This window comes from Syngnathus floridae, chromosome 9 (assembly GCF_059516105.1).
Source record: "Syngnathus floridae isolate MCC-2025c chromosome 9, RoL_Sflo_1.0, whole genome shotgun sequence".
Taxonomy (NCBI): Eukaryota; Metazoa; Chordata; class Actinopteri; order Syngnathiformes; family Syngnathidae; genus Syngnathus; species Syngnathus floridae.
Window position 1 is genome coordinate 11027135 of NC_142421.1, and position 19068 is coordinate 11046202.

Below are 19068 nucleotides of genomic sequence, written 5' to 3' on the forward strand. Positions count from 1 at the left end.
GTTAGCGTTGTCACTCTGTGTTTGTTCTGAGATATTGCGTATGTTGGCTACACAACGACTCATGCATCACTGCGCCAGATAACACCAGCGTGTAAGTGTGGGCTGGAGTGCAAAGGTCAGGCCACAGCCAAGGACAAGCGAGGGAGACATTTCTGGCCTTCAAAAGAAAAAAACGGAAGCCGTTTGGAACATTTGTTGACGCACAAAACGCGACATCTTCAATTGACCCTATGGCCACAAAACTCGATAGTGTTTCTGTTGACGAGGAAAAAAATGAGCTGAAAAACTAAAACAAAATGGAAGCGTGCAGACTATTTGACAGGTGGAAGAGAAAGCCTGCAGGGCCGCCACTCACGGCATCCTAAAATGCTGCATGCATGACGAAGCTTCAAACGCTTTTTCTTTTTCTTTCCTGTGGTCTTTTCTTCCTTCCCCGACTGCAGACAATTCCGATTCCTCTCAAATATGCGAGTGCTCTGTGATGGATTTTCTCTGCACCTCGCGAAGAAATAACAAATCAGCCTCGTTTTGTAAATAACAAATGTCGAGTGTCAGATAGGGAGCAATTTAAGTGATGGGGGCAAATTTTTGTCTTGTTTAGGATTGAGGAGTGTGTTGTCTTCTCACAGTATTGATTATATATTTATCAACACCACAAAACCCTTTTTTTTTTTTTAATTACACCATCACTCTTGCCTCATTTAATCTCGGCTTTCCCGCCAGTGACAGCTGAGCACTTTCTTAAGAGGTCGTGTGAGGAAAGCGGCACAGTGCCTGCGAACATCATTTGATGACTTGATAAACATGACAGATGGAAGGAGCTCGTGTGGGCAATCAAAAAAGCCATCTCGTAGCCCAAAACAAATCTGTTTCTTAAGCTAGCACTGATGCTTTAATTTCTGCCTAATTGAATTAGCTCAAAACCACAATTTTGGAGCAAGAGCTTACTTGTTGCCTCATTTGTACCCCTACCTGTCCATCAGAGATGGAGCTACTGGGGGGGGGGGTCACCTCTTGTAGTGCACCTTGGCCACGCTGATACTTCGGTGGAATTTTTGAAAGATTTCGAAATACCTGGAAACTTCTTCTCCCATCAATGAAAATGTTTTTTGGGGAAAATAACGTTGTGAAGTGATGAAAAGTGATGCGTTTTTTTGCATTATCGTCCGGGTATCAGCAGAGTGACGATTCCCTTTTGATTGTACTCATTTTAATATTTCTACAATATAATTAATGAATATTAGGCACGCAGTTAAGAAAAAATGTGCACTTCCCTTGTTTGACTTTCCGAATATCGGCAGAAACTCACAGAATCTTGTGGGTAAAACAATACAGAGTACAATGAGCACTCGCCCCAAATGAAATCACACAGAGACTTTATAAATCACAGTTTACAAGTGAACAAGCCACTTGACAAAAGACCAGTGGAGACCTCATCAGGTTGTTTGCTCTCATCCACGATTGACATTGCAACTGAATCAACTTTTTGTTTTTTTTCTCGATTGAAAGCAATCCCATTTGTCAGCTCGTATTCTACTTTGGTCAAATGCTCTTGTTGCCTTTCATCCGCTTTTTTGTGCATCCTCCAAACGCAAGGTTCTGCAGCGGCCTTGAATACAGCACTCATCTCGTGTTATCTCCATCAAATATTTTAGCGGGAGTGCGACGTGTGTGTGTGTGTGTGTGGGTGTGTGTGTGTGAGCGTGTGTGTGTGTGGGTGTGTGTGAAGGCTTTTCAAGAGAAGCAATCTGCCTCCAGTCATGCCGCAGATTCTACTAAGACGGGGAGCAGGTTACGCTGCCTAATGACGTCTGTCAAGGGGAATGTTCGACTCGTGCGCGTGTTGAGTCATCAGACGTATAAACATGAGAGCGTTTCTCGCAGTCCTCAGGCGATCTCATTTCAACCTCTCGGTGTTAGTCATCATATTGATGCGGAAGGCCGGAAAGACACCGGCGATGGTTTCGAGACCATTGGCTTTTGCTGAATCAGGAAAAGAAGCTCAAACTGGTCCTGATTATCACTTAAGACGAGATGGCAGCGATGGCGGGAACCAACCACACTGCTGGTTTCGTCAAGTCATCACCACCTTCCATTGAACAATCGATGACTGACTTTCCAATGTGGCTTTGCTTCGCCCATTTTGGCACGTTGACATTTTGGCCGTCTCGCAAGCGATGGGAGTCGGTTTGCGCGCTGCGCCGCTGCCAGCTGTGCGCGTGATAAGATTTCGGGAAGAGCTGCCGTGTGACACAGCAGCTTCACTCCAGGCGACAGCTTTAGAGTTTGGGACGTGTTTGGAAATTCTGCACCTGTGGTCCTTTTTTACAGATTGCATGACTGACTCCTAGCGCCACCTGAATGGTCAAATCAATTTTTGGCAGAAAGCTCCACATAGGCCTGCGCCAATATTAGAGTCCGACTGAATGGTAAGCATCAGTAAATGTATCAAGGTATTAAAATTACACCTCTAAAATGTCCTTTAAATATTATAAATATTATAATATATTTGGGTCAACAAAAATGCTTTTTTTTTTCCCGATTGGTGACAAGCTATTCAATTTTAAACAAAAGTAAGTAAGGAACTTAATCAAAGCCAGGAATATTGATTCTTTTTCCACATCAGTGGATGCCACAATCGATTGGAGTCAAAAGAGCAATCTCAATAATTAGGGCAGAGTATCTTTGTGAACCTGAAGATACGATACGTACCTTGATGCACCTCGATATGGTTGGATGCAATTTTACACAAGGCAATGCGATACAAGAATAGTTTAGGTTGAGCACATACATCTACTCAATCAAGTAGAAATATGCCTTCATCAATTTATTGAAGGAAAAAAAAAATACTTTCCTCATTCAGGTGCTTCCTTCTCATGTGAGTCATTGGCGCTGCTGCGCCCCCTTGTGTCAGGGAGGAGTGTTGATACGTGTCCTCTTTTTTTGAGGTTGCAGCGTAAACCTTCATGGGTTTTTTTTGGAATCACTTCTGAGATTGTGTGTAAAAGCAAATGACATAAATCTGATCTCAATCAAACCAGGATGGACAAGCGCAACATCCTCCATTAGCAAAGTGGCCTGCACAAAGCCGACAGCTGGGCTGGTTTTGGTGCTGCAGACAAGACACAAAGTCCAGCATAAAGCCTTGGCGTGACTGCATCCTGAAGTTTTTTTGGCAGGCTTGTGTTGGCATAAAAAAAGAATCGCGATGTGTTATTGGCTCGCTCTGATATCTTTTCTCTGAAATGTTACCACGGCCCAAGCTGGACATATTTATTGCATATACAGGCAATCGGCTGGAGTTTTTCTGCATCAATATTTCAGACCGCCAAGTAATATCAACATGAAATGGCAGCGGCCTAATTTATGAAGCCCGACACACTCTTAAAGAAGCTTTCAGTATGCGAACGCTGCCGAGCTGACCAGGTTGAGGACACTCGGCCCTTGTTCCAATCAAAATTTCAATCCGCTGCATTGCAAAATTGATCCGCTGTGTCCAGCCAACACGAACATCAGATGTCAATCCCCTTTGTGCTCCTTGTTTTTTTAACTCATAATAACGACTTAGGGGTTTGTCCAGATGAGTCCGTTAAGCAGTTGAAAAAGATCATATGAAGAGTTTGTCTTCCCTTTAATCCTATCACGTCACAGTTCTGCATTTAATCCCGCTGAGAGAAACCTTGTGACGCGCCTTCCGCTTCGGGCTTTGTTATGCGGGCTTAGCTATGAGCACGTAAGGTGACCTGGCTGGCGAGTCAACAAACCGATCCACTTCTCTGGAGAGTCAACGGAAGCGAGGCGTACGTTTACCTTGTTTGCCCGCTGTCCCTTTTTTAATAGCGGCCAACGTGAGAGCTTGCTTGCTTTCCATAGATCATAATCAGGATGTGGCGGAGGTTATTGACACTCTCCACAAGCCAGTGTTTGACTTCCTTTTTAATTCCCGCCCAATTACTTATTCAAGTCTTCGTTTAGTAAGCTCCACTTGTTGGTGCGAATCGGGCGTGTACATATTTTCTTTGGCCAAAGCTTTAGGAAGGCTTTGACAAAATCCCGAACTCACTAAATTAGTGGGCGTTTCCACAAAATTCTCAAGTCAGCCATTTTTACTTCAAGAAGTCGTTTTGGGTTGTTTTCCTCGAGTCCTTCAAAGACAATTCTGTCCAGGGGTTTATTTTCCAACCAAACCAACGGTACCTTTGCCGATGAGAGCGCGTCTGTTTATCGCCACTCACAGTTTTATTTTTAACTGTGTGAAACCAAATGAAATATTTTTGGGAGGATGATTGCACAAGGAAGTGAAAAATTCAAATTATAAATTGCGTTAAATTAAGTTCTTGGGCTGCCACCCTACAAAATATGAACCCTTAGAAAAAAACTGCTTGCTCGTTACACAAAAATGAACGTTTTGTCTATTTGGCCGACTCACACAAACACCTTTGAAGGATGAAGCTTGCCTGCCAGGAGCGAGTGTGTTCTAATCGACTTATTCAATCAGGACAAAGCGTGCGGACGGATGTTACAGACGCAGCTGTTTGTTTCGAGTCCCTCGACCTCCGACAGGAAACGCAGCGTCATACCTCAACCACAAGCCTTTTTTTTTTTTTTTTTTGCTTCGTCACTTTGCCGGCAAAATGACAACTATCTCCGTTTCAGTTGAGCGTAAACATTCACCGTCGACTTACATAACTTTGTTATCATAGCGTCCTCAATTTATTGGTGACAATTCAAACCCTAATATAATCAGGCTTTGTGAAAAACGCCACTCGCTTGTAGTTTGTTATGTAACAAAGTACAAGGAGCAGCTGCAATTATATCACATTGTTGTGCGAGCCGCCGGAGCCCAAATGCCGTTTGATTTAAGTCCAGTCTTACTTTTGCATTCTTTGGAGGGCTGCGCATCTTACCTGTTCTCCGCTTTGGAATTTTTTTCGACATTTGCCGGCATGCTGGTGGGCCCATTGTTTCTTTATTTGGCTCAAACGCCGACGCTCATCACGCTCGTCGTCTATTTTGCCTTTTGATTGATGGAGTGTGACATGCACGCTCATTCGCCTTGATTAGCTTTGTGGAGGTCTTTGTGTTTCTCAAACCCATTCGTCAGTGAGCGCCGTGACGCGACACGGCCCACGCAAACGCCGAGCTCATCCGAACCGCCAGGTGCATCGATCTGTGCGCCCGGCTCATCCATCAGAGTGACACGTGTAGATGCGCGTCGAGGTCTGGAGGCAAGCCGCCTGCTCCAGATCGCTTGCCCTCTTCTGCAGACATTTCTTCGTGTTTCCAAAAATCACGTGAATCGACACATGTATTTTTTTCACCTCTTGAGCCAGCGAACTAATTGACCGCTCGACAGCGCCTCGATTAGTGCTTCAAGGGGCCTTTCATATCATTAACTGAATTCTAAAAGGTCAATTAATCAACGCCCAATCGTACTTTGCAGCCGCTTTAATTACGTCTTTGTTTTGCCTCAAATGCTCTTGTGTTGAATCATTAAATCCAGTTTTTTTCTCACGGCAGCAAAAGGCGGGAAAGGCAAAAGGTTGCAGCAGGGGAACGCGTGATGTAACATTTGCAAGCGTAAAACACGATCCGCCCGAAAATAGAAGCCGGGGAAGCACGATTGCAATCTGTGACGCTCGGCTAGTTTTACAGCCCGCCAGTGATCTGTGGACACGGGAGATTAAGAGGTTTGCAGACGTCTGCCAATCTCAAAAGGACTTTTGTATTCCGACCGCCGGCCGGGAATTGGCATGCGGCAAGAAAAACATGACTGTGATGGAATAGGCATGTTCTTCATGAGATGCGACTCGGCACTTTTACTATGTACATTAATTATACCTTTTGCCTGAATCATGACTTTACTGTAGGGCTCCATCTTGGATGCCGGGAATCTTGTGGGCCCTTTTATAGGGAACATCCATCCATCCATCCATCCATCCATCCATCCATCCATCCATCCATCCATCCATCCATCCATCCATCCATCCATCCATCCATCCATCCATCCATCCATCCATCCATCCATCCATCCATCCATCCATCCATCCATCCATCCATCCATCCATCCATCCATCCATCCATCCATCCATCCATCCATCCATCCATCCATCCATCCATCCATCCATCCATCCATCCATCCATCCATCCATCCATCCATCCATCTCCGTCTGATCTCTACTTGGAGATGATATAAAGCTGTCCACTGTCAAGTGGGGCCTCGGAGATCCCCCACCATGATCATGTGTCCGTGGGTGAAAAAGTACCTTTAAAAGTCCAAATGGAAGCGTGTGTAAAGCTGCAGGCCATACCTCACATTTAGAATGGATGACCGAGGAGCTTCTTGCTGTCAGTTGGCGTTTTCATTTCCCGCAAACCTGAACATGGCAATTTAGAATAAAATGGTGTGTTTTTTTTTTTTTTTTTTTTTTTTTTTTTAGTCATCTGGGAAAAATATGTATTGACCGGCATCAGCCGTGTCAAATCCATTTCCCGACTGCGTGGCCACAATGGACGTCATGAATCATTCATTGGCTGCTGCTGTTACTCGTAGCCCGCTGCAGAATTAAGACTCCATCCAAAGACTCGCCCGAGCAGAAGCCTTTCTGTGTTTATTTCACTTGCAACCGCAAACAAATAAGAGACGCCAGACGGGTTTCTAATCAGTACAAGCTCGCTGGTCCATGGTTTTGTGCTTTTACTGACTTAACATTTGGCATAATTCCATCGCCCTTTTTTTTTTGTAATTTTTCTTCCGTGCAAGCTTTCAGCACATGATCGTGTGAAGCAGCGGCCAGTGACAACAATGCAACACAACAACGTGACACGCTGCTTTTGTATCACGGCTCGTGTCGTGTTACAATGCACTTGACGGCCACTCTTAGGAGAAAGGTCAAACTTCAGTGTGACGGCAAAACAAGAGCAGTTTTCATGTCAAGTTGGGAAGAGAAAGGGCACGTCTGGCCGCACAGACATTTAGACTACAACTTCGTATTGATTTTTAAAGCTTATTTATTTTACAGGCGTGTTTACGGCAACTCCAAGTAGCTTCTCGATAGAGTCCAGAAGAAAAGCACAAAGTTGGGAGTACGCTTCTGACATGACACCGTTGACGCTGTGATGAAAACAGATTAGAATTAGAATGGCATGTTTTGTGTGTTCGTAGCAGTCCTTGCTAACATCTAAACATATATAATAAGAACTTTTTTCCCCAAAAATTCCAAGGTGTCTGTGATGTGTTTTTATCAAGTGCCCTCAAGGAATCCGAATTCTAGGACACCACGCATCCAATTTCTTGTGGGGCCGGTCCCGTCGCATTCGAGTGAGCAACAGTATCCCGCGGCCCACAAACTTCGAGCCCAGCTTTTGTCAACAAGTGCAAAAGCACTCGTTCAAAAGTCCATTTTACGTAACGATCCTCCAAAAGACAGCCATTTTAGATGTATTTATCTGACTCCAAAGTAGCCTTGATGACCTATTGGATTTGGCATTAGGGACAAAGTGAGTGTTTTTCCCTTTGTCCTTATTGTCGTCTGAATTTATTAAATTGTACCGTGAGACATTTAGTTCCTTGTTTATCATTCAAATAGTTGTTGACACAATGTTACTGTGCAAATACAAAAACATGTCCATGTTCATTTTCAGCTGGTCGGTTTGCTTGCTTTTAAATATTTCTAAAATACATATTATTTTGTAGTGGTTGGTAGCCCTCATATATTGTAGATCTTTTTTCACTGATGTGACTGTTGAGAGTTTATCGAGTGCATGTGGGGTTCGATATCTTGTTTGTTTGTCTGTAGCCTATTGTGAGTCGCTTACTTAGTGTCCGCTACTCCAAAGCGTGCTGTAGGAACGTCTGCTTCCCCAGGACGCAAAAGGCCAATTATTTTTTTGTGCCGTTTGACAAAAAAGTGTATTGAAATAGAAAAGAATACAAATAAATATTCTTTGAATTGAATCATAGTTGCAGCATTGGTTTCTGAGTTTGTTTTGTCTTTGCTATTTATTAGCCTAACAGGAACCTCATGAAGGAGATTTCATTCAACTCGATTGTGTGTGTGTGTGTGCGTGCGTGTGTGTGTCTCAGGCTCAGCTGTTCATTTGTGCCGGCGTGGCTGCAGTAATGGGCAATAAGACCTCAGCTGTTTGAAGCAGGTTTTGCCTGAAAAAGTCAAGACTCCTGGCTTGATGTTGCTGTCTATATTGGACAGGTCCAGAATGCATCACCCCCCAGAAAAAATTAGACACTAGTGCCCTTTGGAAAGTCCTCAATATGAGGATGCTTGTCGAGTTTTGATACACAACCCTTTTGTGTTATATGTGTTTGTGGTTATGTTTATTGCAGAACAAATTGAGCATCTTTCGTGTGAACTGGAACAGAAATTGTGCGCCCCCAGATTCTTTCCCAGGGTTCAGCATCGGTGACATTTGACCACCCAAATGTTGTTCTGGAAGAATGCCCACAAAGGCTCAGATTGTTGAGAGATGAGCAAGCAAGCTCAAGTTTTGTTGTGCCTGCGTGCGGCCGTTTGCATGAAAGGAAGTGTCAATGTTGGCTGCTCAAAAGATGCTCTGCAATTTAGGCCAGCATTGTTTTGCCTTGGGCAGTCCACCATGTCTGTGTCGACTCTCACCACAACTGGAACAACACTCATGGTTCTTGTACCATTTCCATCAAAGCTACCTGGATCAACAGAAGATATTGATAAACTCTGACTTGTCTTATTGTTTCCCCCCCTAGTTTCTCCCATGGTAAATAATAAAAAAACAAATAATCACTTTCAGGATCAGACTAGTGCAACATTGTTAAATGTCACATGATTTAAAAAAAGTTTTAAACTAGAACATAAAGTTAGTCACTTGCTGTCTATAGTTTTTCGGGCATTTGTTAGCTGACAAGCCACTATTGGTCAAAAGAGCTAACAGCTAGCTCAAGTTAGCTGGCTAGATTATTGTTAGCCACCTACACAGTCATGTAGCGAAATGTCTTGATTAGCTGTGTAGTTAGCAATTAAGTTTGTAATCTAGGTAGCAAGAAAGCTAATTATATTGTTATCTTAGTAAATATGTAGACATAACTGTGTAGCTAATGATTTGGCTGACTAGTTTGAGTTGTTTATCTAGCTAGTTAATTAGTTATCTAATTAAATGTCTACACGTTTTGCTGCTGCTCTATTTTTCACAAGATACTGTTGTTATAAAAGTCCAAATTAGAAGCAATCACAGATACTGTTAGTGCTTTGTTTATTTTCTGAATGCTGAGGTTGTGCATCTACAGTGGTAGTGAGAACAATCCAGGATAATTGGTCTGGCCTCGGTGTGGCTCTGCCAGTCAAGTTTTCTCATTTTCGTGAGTGTTAGAAGCTCATGTTCATGTATCCACATTATTTGTGGACAAGGTCGCTTTTAATTGCGTTGCAGTCACCAGGGGACAAGGAGCTTATTTGCACACGATGACACATTAAGACCGAGAATTAGCTTCCTGTTTATTCACGAGAGCAGCTCTCATCCTTGAAACCTCTTTATAGCGCTCCTGCTCGTCCCATTTGTTTCTCCCAATGCAGATCACACCTCGGCGCCGCACGCCTCCTCTTAGGCTGTCCACTCACTTTCCGAGCGCCACTAATTGAGTTTTTGGACAGCTCGGCTTGGTTTCCTTTGCTCTGCCCGAGAAGAAAGACATTGGGCGTTAAGGCATCAAAAGGGGCCGCGGTCCCAATCCTGACCCCGCTCGCTCCCTCACTCAGCTCGCCGCGATTAGAATCAGGCTGGCACGCTGGGGTCGTGGTGTTACCCAGAGGTTAATGATGTGAAGAGGAGAGTGCTGTCATTTAGTGCAAATTTCTAATTCAAGATGCTTTGCACTTTTCTGTATTTTCGGCGCACGTTCATCTGACTGCAGCTCAGGCATCCACTTACGCTAGCTAAACAATCCCTTGCCGCCCTGCCTTGACAACAAAGAGGCTGCAGACGTGATGAGGGCACACATTTGCATCCAAAAACGGAGTGTGAAGCATCCCGGCGTGTCGAGAACATTCCAGAGATCCTTTCACTACGCTTCTGCTCCTTCCTTTTCATCTTTGGCTCTTGCTGTGAGAGCATCACGGCAACAAAGTCTTTGGCTACACAGGTTTTTCACTTTATTAGCTACACCTGATCCCATTTTACCTACTTACCTGTGAAACGCAGATTTATTTTCAAAACGTTGCAGTGGTACTCAAGCTTCCGCCCACGTCTCCAAAACAAGGCTTCAAATTGGCCACGGGTGTGAATTTAGATTCTGTGCGTATGGTCTGTGTTCTTGACAGTCATCACTCCTGGCTTTTTTTTTTTTTTTTTCCAAGTGCAGATGGAGCGTGAGGCCAGCAAGTATTTTGAAACTTAACGAGCCATTTATTGCCCGGCCAATCGTGACCCGCCTCGGCGTGCGTGTGTTCGCTTCAAGGATCATTGTTATCAAAACTACTGTAAAAGCACCTCGGGATTTTCATGCCACTATATCCGACCCGCGCACACATTGTGAACCGAAAGGTCAAAGCCGCTCACCGATGACACAACGTATTATGAACACGTGTGCAATGAGAGTCAACACACAGCTGAATTAAACGCAAATTGCACAGATGACTTTCACCATCAAATATTTTTAGCATGGTTGTTTCTATCGGTTATTCCATCAGTTGATTGATTATTATTGTCATGATTATTGTTGTTATTATTAATAAGGATAATTTTGGATTGAACGCTTTGTGAAAAATTGAACTCGAGCTTGTCCGGGGGCAATTGAATTGTTTTATGTCCCACAATCGCACGGTTGCGTGTTACCGTTTGCGGAAAACAAACGTTTCTCCCACTTGCGCAAACACTCTTGCTGCTTTTATTGCTTCTTTAGTGAGTGCTTAATCAAACGTTGTATTTTGAGACTGGCGCCTTTCTAATCTGTCTGCCTCATGCCTTTGTTTTATTCTTATATTCCCCCTCGTCTTTTTGCGACTGCGGGCTCATCTTTTGGAGCGCTGTTCTTCTGCTTTTTAAAAGTCGAACAAGGCAAAAAGGCGTGCAGAGAGAAAGTGAAATGTGCTGCTTGTGATATGCCAGAAAGTTATCTTTCAATTTTTTTTTTATATGTCCTCATAAATAATTCTGAAGCCGGATTGTCCCACTAGGAGGGTTGGCTGCAGCGTCCATTAGTACCCGCGGAGCTTGTCACTTGCATCTGTCAACGTCACCAACAGTCTTCGCATTTGTTCACTCGGGCTAATGAAGTTACATTTGTAGCGTTAAGCTCATTCGGTCGCGTTGACGCGACTACACTCTCGATGGTTGCTCAGCACAGAAGGGGTTATCAAATGCAATTTCAAAAATAAATCAGAAGAGCATTTAGTGAATTTTTCAGGATGAGCCGGAGGTGGGCACTAAGGAGGAGGGATGATGGCAGGCGCCGCTGGGGTGACTGAAGCAAGCCGTGAGCCTGCTTTAATATGCGTCACGTCAGCAAGTTTGCATTTTTCACACCCGCCTGTTGCATAATACATGCAGAGGTGCCGGCAAAGTCCTTCGGGAGCTGCGAGGCCGCAGCCAAAAGCACAATTCAACTATTTCAAACGTCTGCAACAAAATGTGCTCAACAATTGACGACTGACAACTTCAACAAATTAGCTATTGTTGGACTAGAATTGGGGTGCCCAAACATTTTCAGCTCGCGAGCTACTTTTGAAATGACCAAGTCACAAAGATCTACCCACTAAAAAACTAACTAACTCTCTCTCTCTCTCTCTCTCTCTCTCTCTCTCTCTCTCTCTCTCTCTCTCTCTCTCTCTCTCTCTCTCTCTCTCTCTCTCTCTCTCTCTCTCTCTCTCTCTCTATATATATGTGTGTGTGTGTGTATGCGTGTGTGTGTGTATGTGTGTGTGTGTGTGTGTGTGTGTATGTATGTGTGTGTGTATATATATATATATATATATATATATATATATGTGTGTGTGTTTAATTGAAGCTGTAGCGCATATCTTTAGTAAAAATAAAATATTTTATTTTATTTTTTCTTGTAAGTAATTTGCTCTAAGACCGAGGAGTGAACCGTCATGTAATGACATGACCTTTTTTCTTCACATGTACAGTAGTTGTTTCTATTTCTGAATGCTAATGAACGCGTACACCATCTGGAAGGCTCCCCGGGTAATTGCCGTTCACTGGTCGTCTGGGAATTCGGCACAAAACGGTCAAGACGGCAAAAAGACTTCATGTTGTTAATGGAAGGTTTGTGAGCTTGAAACGTGGTGGGAGGAGGTGAAATGGACTACGGTTGGAATAATTAAGCATGCTTGGGTGCCAACATGGTAAATGTCACGCTTTTGCCTACCCGATGATGAATGTTTGCTTCATTGACCTTTTGTGGCTCAATTTGTAGTATGAAAATGAGACGCTTGCGCTCACTTTTTAGAGTGGCCTCAATGTGTTGATCATATGGATATATATATATATATAAAATATAAAACATTATGATGAGGTGGAACCTCCCATTGACTTAACGAGCTGTCTTTGGGTGCGCTTGCGTCGGTCCACCGCCTCGGGCTCCATCCAGCAGTGCGCAAGATGAGACGGAGACTATATAAGGCATGAAGACTTTGCCAGATGTAAAGACATGCCATTCTTTCCTTTGACACATTTTATCCAGCCCGGAGCGCTCCTTACTGCACCCAAGAACAACCTTGATTAAATCACGTTGCATAAATAAAGGTGAGGGTTGAGGTGCAACCGGAGCTGTAGTGCGACTTCATCCTCAGGACATTATGTGACTTTTTAAAAAAAAAAAAAATAGAGTGCTATTGATGCATTTCCAAATTTAGTCACTGAATCCTTTTATGTTCTCTTTGTTTCCTCTGCCTTCCCCATTCCCTCCCTGCCACACAGACGTCATGATCCGCCGCCAGGATCATCTTGCCCCCCTGGCAGGGAACGGTGACACTGAAAGGCATCTGGCTGAAAGGTGACCTCCAGACACTTTGCCTCCCCAAAATGTTTGGTAAGTTGAGCCTGTTTTGAGTCTCCATTGTCACTGCAATGACGTGATGTGAAGTAGCAACGGTTGTGCTTAAAGATCCAAATTATGGCCAAAGCACATTTGCAGACCAAATTCCCTGCCAACTTAGCTCCTGTCAAACATTGGAAAGTGGTGAAACATAAAACAATTGATTTTAAATACTTAAACCAGTGACATTAATAAGGACCCCCCAAAAAACCCCCAATAATTTCTATTGCTCATCAATGAATGAACAGTTTCATCTCGGAAGGAAAATAAATAGCATTTTGGTGTGTGGAAATCAAGTGACGCTTTATTTGCATTCATGTATTCCATAACTGGCTCAGCTTGAGCTTGGAGTTGACGTGACGTCCCCGTAAGTGAAACTAACGGCGGAAAAATGAAAGCCATCATTTTCATTAACGGGCTTTGCAATTGAAGCGAGTCGAGTGTAAATGCCTTTGGTATGATTGGAGTTCAGCAAGATTACAACATGTCGCCCACCGCATCTCCAAATGTGTGTGTGTGTGTGTGTGCGTGTGTGTGTGTGTGTGTGTGTGTGTGTGTGTGTGTGCGTGCGTGCGTGTGCGTGTGCGTGTGTGTGTGTGTTTGTGTGTGTGTGTGAATCATACTTTACGAGCAGCGGTGGAACGTTGGCTCGAATTGAGCGTGCACTTGATTTGGTCAGGCGCTGCCAAGAGGCTACTATTACAAGAGATACCAACAAGCACATTTGGGCGGGCTAAGGCGGGAAGACGCCGATAAACCACCTGTGTCACTTCATTTCTCCGACCGTAATTGCCTGTCTCGAGCAATGGAGATGCTTGGTCACGTTTGGCTAAATTGACGCGACTTTGATGTTGGAGGTCGAAACGCTTTAAGTTGCCAGATGCAAAAGCGAAATCCCTTCAAACCGAATTCTACTGTCGGAATACAAGGTGGTTCTGATTATGAGGAATGAACTCAAAGCTAATGAAAGAGGCTTGACGTTTGAATGTTCGACTAAAGAACAATAGCTCAGCATCTGTTGTGCACTCTCTTCCCACCTTGAGTTCTTGGTCCCAGGAGGTTTTCCTGGGGCAGGTTTGAGAACCGTGAAGGAGCGTGTCACAAGTCAAATTGGATTGTCGACTCGATTGCACGGCCCGATTGCAAAGTGTCACACATTGTTGGCCGCCTTTCGCAATTGTTTTTGACTTTCCTGTGCCCTCAGGCTTGAGAAAGTTTAGTCAGTTATTATACCTTCCGGCGTTATTATTATTACTTTTTTTTTTCATTTTCTGTAAGCCAGTTGACTTGACAAAGTCAGGTTGAAAATTGATTTCCCACACTTCTACCCATGCACATATTAATCCAACAATGTTTTTTTTTTTTCCAACTGCTGAAAATTACGAGAGGCTGCTTGGTGTGCGTCCACCGGGGATCTTGTGGTTGTTGTTCAAATCTACCTCCCTTAATTCCTGCAAGACCCCATCCCCAAATCCCAACGCTTCCTCCTCAGTATTTTAACACTCTATTTCTAATGCTCAGTGCTCTCCGCTTGGGACTTCCCGATAAAGATTTTCAGACTCGATTTGCTTTTACAAGTAAGAAAGTAAAAATTTGAAAGATTCAACCTAAACTGCCCTCAGCGCTTTTCTGAGCCTGTCAAGCGCCATCTGTGTCTTCTTCTGAATTTCTAACCAAAATAATGCTTCAACCACAAAACAAGACTCGCAAGGCAGCTCGTTGGCCTGGAGGTTGAATTCACGATGAGGAGGATGACGCTTCTGGCAAAACATCCTATTGTTTGGAAAATATAATCTTTGAGTTAAGTGCCACAACGCTGAGTCAGCACTTGAATATGAACAAATGTTAGCTTATCTGCAAGAGCAATTTCCCAAGTTGTTTCGCTTGTTAATGATCCGTGACCTGCCTTGCTCATTTGTCTTCTCCTTTCCTGCATGTTTTCCCGAGGTGGAGCGTACATTACACGCTCGGTGTCATTAGCAAGCGGGACCTTGTGTACGACTCTGACATGGCGTCCACGTGATAATACGTAACAGCTTGGAGAGCGAGGCGATGCACTTTGTGTCCTCCGGATTTGCTTTTTGCTTCTTAACTGGAGTTGAGAGCTAAGACCACCGCAAAACAAAGCGTTTGACTCCTCAAAGCCTTTAGCAAGGCGTGAATAAAAGAAATGGTATGGAGTAAAATGACAGCACGCTGTTGCATTTAAAATTTAAGCTTCCTTTTTAGCCATCATGTGTGTGTTTCCTTCCTTCCTACCTTCCTTCCTTCCTTCTGCTCCTGTCTCGAGATTAACGCTTGATTCACTTCCAACTTCAGCTTCAGCCGGGAGCACAAAAACTTTCCTTACCATCACTTTAAAGGTCTGAAGATGGCTGATTGATGATTCTGGCTTTAATTAGTATAGCCTGTTTTAGTGATGTCAGCAATTCTTTACAGGCTATGCTAATCTGTGCCAGAATCAGCAATGCAATTGCGACGGATACGCTTTTTTTTTCTTTTTTTCTCCAGGATGCACCTGAAGACATTTTTCTTGCACTCTTGTCACCCTTCGGAAAAAGTTTTCAAGGGGGCATATTGTAGATAATTGACTTTTTAGCAGCTTGGATCTCTGGAGTGCCCATCAAGCAAATAAATCTTTTGTCATCTGCCTATTTCTGAAAATGTGTCTGTGAGCAAGCCTTTCTTGTACTTCTGTTATATACCAGGAGGCTAATTTACATAACGGCCCCGTCCCTTCACCGAGTTCCTCATCCATGACCGTGATCTGGGAATCTTCCACTCAGCTTACGCTAGCTGTTTACGACGCACGACTGACAAATTTGGGACGATATTTGATCAAAAGCTGCTTCACGTTGTTGTTTTCCAACATGTCAGTCAACTGCATAGAATTTGCATCACTTTGTGCAAAATCCCGTGAAATCCACCGGGGGTGACACACCGCCATCTTTCTTGTTACTCCAGATGACATTTTTTGCATTTGCGTTCCAAAATTCACCTTAGCAAGACGCTGGGCCGAGTCCTGGTGCCTAATGAATGCGGCGCGATGTTAGCTAGCGTGCGAGGAGGATGCGGCGGCTGACAGGTGAGCTGCCTGTAAAGCAGCCCTCCGAGGGACTGGCATTCTCGTTGGCCTTTGATTGGCAGGGGAGCAAATGGCAGCGGCGTCTGGAGGCCTGATAGCAAATGCCGACGCACGGACGTGCGGATAAACGCGCGCCGACTCCGCAATCCGGGCGGCCTCCCGCTTATTCCGCGGCACTCATCCCCGCTTTGTCTGCCTCCGAGCAAGAATTTCCACCTGCTCGCTTCACTTTGACGGCAAATATTCTCTGATTAACAACCCCTGGAGGCTTGGGATAATTAGCAATTAGCCATTAGCTTGTATTCAGAGAAGAACTATATGCTTTCCACTCAGAGTAATTGAGTTGAGAATTTCAAGTAAAAATTTTAAAACTTGTCGGTCCGTGCTTGCGATTGCATTTGGGCCAGGAGAGAAAGCCTCGAAGGGCAGCAATGCACTTTACAGAAATCCAATGATTGCATCACTTAGCCCGGCAAACGTTAGCTTTAGTCCAATAAAGGTTCCTCTAAATGATCAATTCTCCCCAAGTCGGTCTCCGTGTCAGCTTATCAGTCATGTCATCAATAGAAATAATGTTCTTGGTAATTACGTTTGCGCAACCGCCGAGGAGCACTCATAATTGGTGCGACTTGTCCTTCCAAGTGCTCACTTAGAATATCATCAAATCTCCTGAAAGGAGAATACCTTCGCCAGGGAGCTTTTGTTTTTCATTTCCAACTGATTATGCAAAGACATATTTCAAATTCCAGGTGGGTTCCGGGCAGTTCATGCTCAAGCTCTTTTATTTTCATAAATCAATTACAAATTCAACTTGGAGCTGATTTGTCACAGTTTTAAATTGACCCAATTTAACCCGCCTGATAAAAATGACGTGTGAAAGTGGCCCACTAGCAGGGATGGCGAGAACGTCCGAGGTCTGCTCTCCTCAGAGCAGCCGAGCTCCTCCATTAAGCGCGCTAATTCCTTCATTCGTTACCTGCCTCTCCTCTCTTTGTGTTTTACGAGGGAGCAGATGCACCAGGCGTCACCAATCTGTCGTGGCGCCTCTCCGAGCGGCGATAAGAGCTTTGCTGTTTTTACATTACGGCCTCGGGCAGGAAATAAGACAAACAAACTCGGAACGTTGCGCTCTGTTTGGAGTGGATTAAAATGAGTTAACATGATAAGAAGTTTTTTTGTGTCGCAAGAATTGTTGTTATTTTTGTGACATTTACCCCTGGATGTCGCTTTTTCTCTTAGTAGTTGCTTCTAAAAGTCTCTTAAGACAATTGGCAACCGTTTAAAATTTGTAAAATTCTAATTTGTCTCCATATTGTGTTTACAATCTATCCTTACAAGTATGAGGTTTGTTTTTAATTAGTGGCACGTAGAGCTCTACTTCCAAGTGATTTAATGAGGCGTCACTTCTAAATGTCTCATTTTTCTGCTTAATTTTGCCCGAACATTCCAGGCTGGCTGCACCTTGTCCATCAAGTGAGCTAACTGCCTGCGCCTGCATTAAAGCTCATGGCTGTCCTGTCCTCTGTCTGAGTTATTGTGCAAGCAAAGACGCCGTCCGCTTTTTGCAATTAATGACTCTGTCAATCCGAGAGGGAAAAATAAAACAAAGGTTTCTTCTTCCCGGGGGATGCTCATCAGAGAGCCAAATGCACTTGAAGACGTTAACCAAGCGGCAAATATGAACCTAAACTGAACCTACACAGCTGCTCAGGTATTTCACAATCAAGGTATCGCTTCACTATACTTGATTTCGTCCTAAATCACCTTATGGGTGCACTTTCAAATTCGCAGCGGCCAGATGGCACCAAAATTCTTCCGTCAGCATTTTACGACGAGCAGCTTCACCGTTGATCGGTTTCTAATACTAAGGGGATGTGTTTTTGGGGTGGGGGTAGGGTGGTGTCGGGAGGACTTACATTGACATCGATTGTGACCAGCAAGCAGTTAAGCCTTCAAATCTTCACAAGGAGCGTAACGATGTACCGTGAATCGACCTCGTGTGTATTGTTTTTAATGTTCTGACCTTGGTGAAGATCCCTTGCAATGGTCAGCGCATTAAAATAAAACATTTACGATTACAAAAAAATAATTAAATATCCCTGATGAAGCTTGTTTGAATAGGCAACCTATAGGGAAATAATATTGGAGATAATTAAATGCGCAATGAAAAAACAAAAGTCTTTATAGTTGAAGCCGTCCTCAATGGGTTTAAAGAAGACCTCCTCATGCCTCTTCTGGATCAGAATATTTCCCGAGGTGCTCTCGTCAAAAGCAGACACAACAGATGGTCACGTTAAATGTCGATTTCAGAATCGTGTCTCCGCCATCTTTTTATATATATATTAACTTACCGTATTTTCCGCACGATAAGGCGCACCTAAAAACCTCCAATTTTCTCAAAAGCCGACAGTGCACCTTACAATCAGGTGCGCCTTATATATGGACCAATATTGAGCCACTACAGCAGGCGTGTCCAAAGTCCGGCCCGCGGGCCAAATGTATATATCTTATATATGGACAAAGTTTTAAAATGGGCCATTCATTGAAGGTGCGCCTTATAATCCGGTGTGTTTTATATATGGCCAAAGTTTTAAAATGGGCCATTCATTGAAGGTGCGCCTTATAATCCGGTGCGCCTTATAGTTCGAAAAATACGGTATATGGAAATTTAAAAAAATAGACCTGATCATTGAGACTGCAATTTATAATCTGGTGCTCCTTATAGTTACAAAAAAATGCAGTGAAAAGCTCGGGGTATCACAAAGCAAGTCAATCCTACTTAACCGTGTGTCAGAGCGCCTCATAGATTTTGTCTCGATTTCTCTCCAGATGACTGTTTGTGTTGCTTATCTGGGCCATTGGCTCACATTCGCCAGCGACGCGTCACGCCGTGCCAATGGGCCAATAGGCGAGACGACAGAATCTCTTCTAATCCCGGGCGTCTCGGCCTCCGTGA

The 19068-nt window shown here is 43.9% G+C and overlaps 1 protein-coding gene across 2 annotated transcripts in view; it reads left to right on the forward strand.

The window, feature by feature from the left end:
- The window catches only part of chrm3a (cholinergic receptor, muscarinic 3a), a 41349-nt gene that overhangs the window by 3544 nt on the left and 18737 nt on the right, over nucleotides 1–19068 (forward strand). The window contains exon 2 of one of the 2 annotated variants that reach the window (XM_088384522.1): nucleotides 12910–13021. The exons of the other annotated variant lie outside the window; for it this stretch is intronic. The gene's annotated coding sequence lies outside the window, so the exon portion shown is untranslated. The remainder of the gene's footprint in view (nucleotides 1–12909; nucleotides 13022–19068) is intronic. 2 annotated transcript variants of the gene reach the window in all.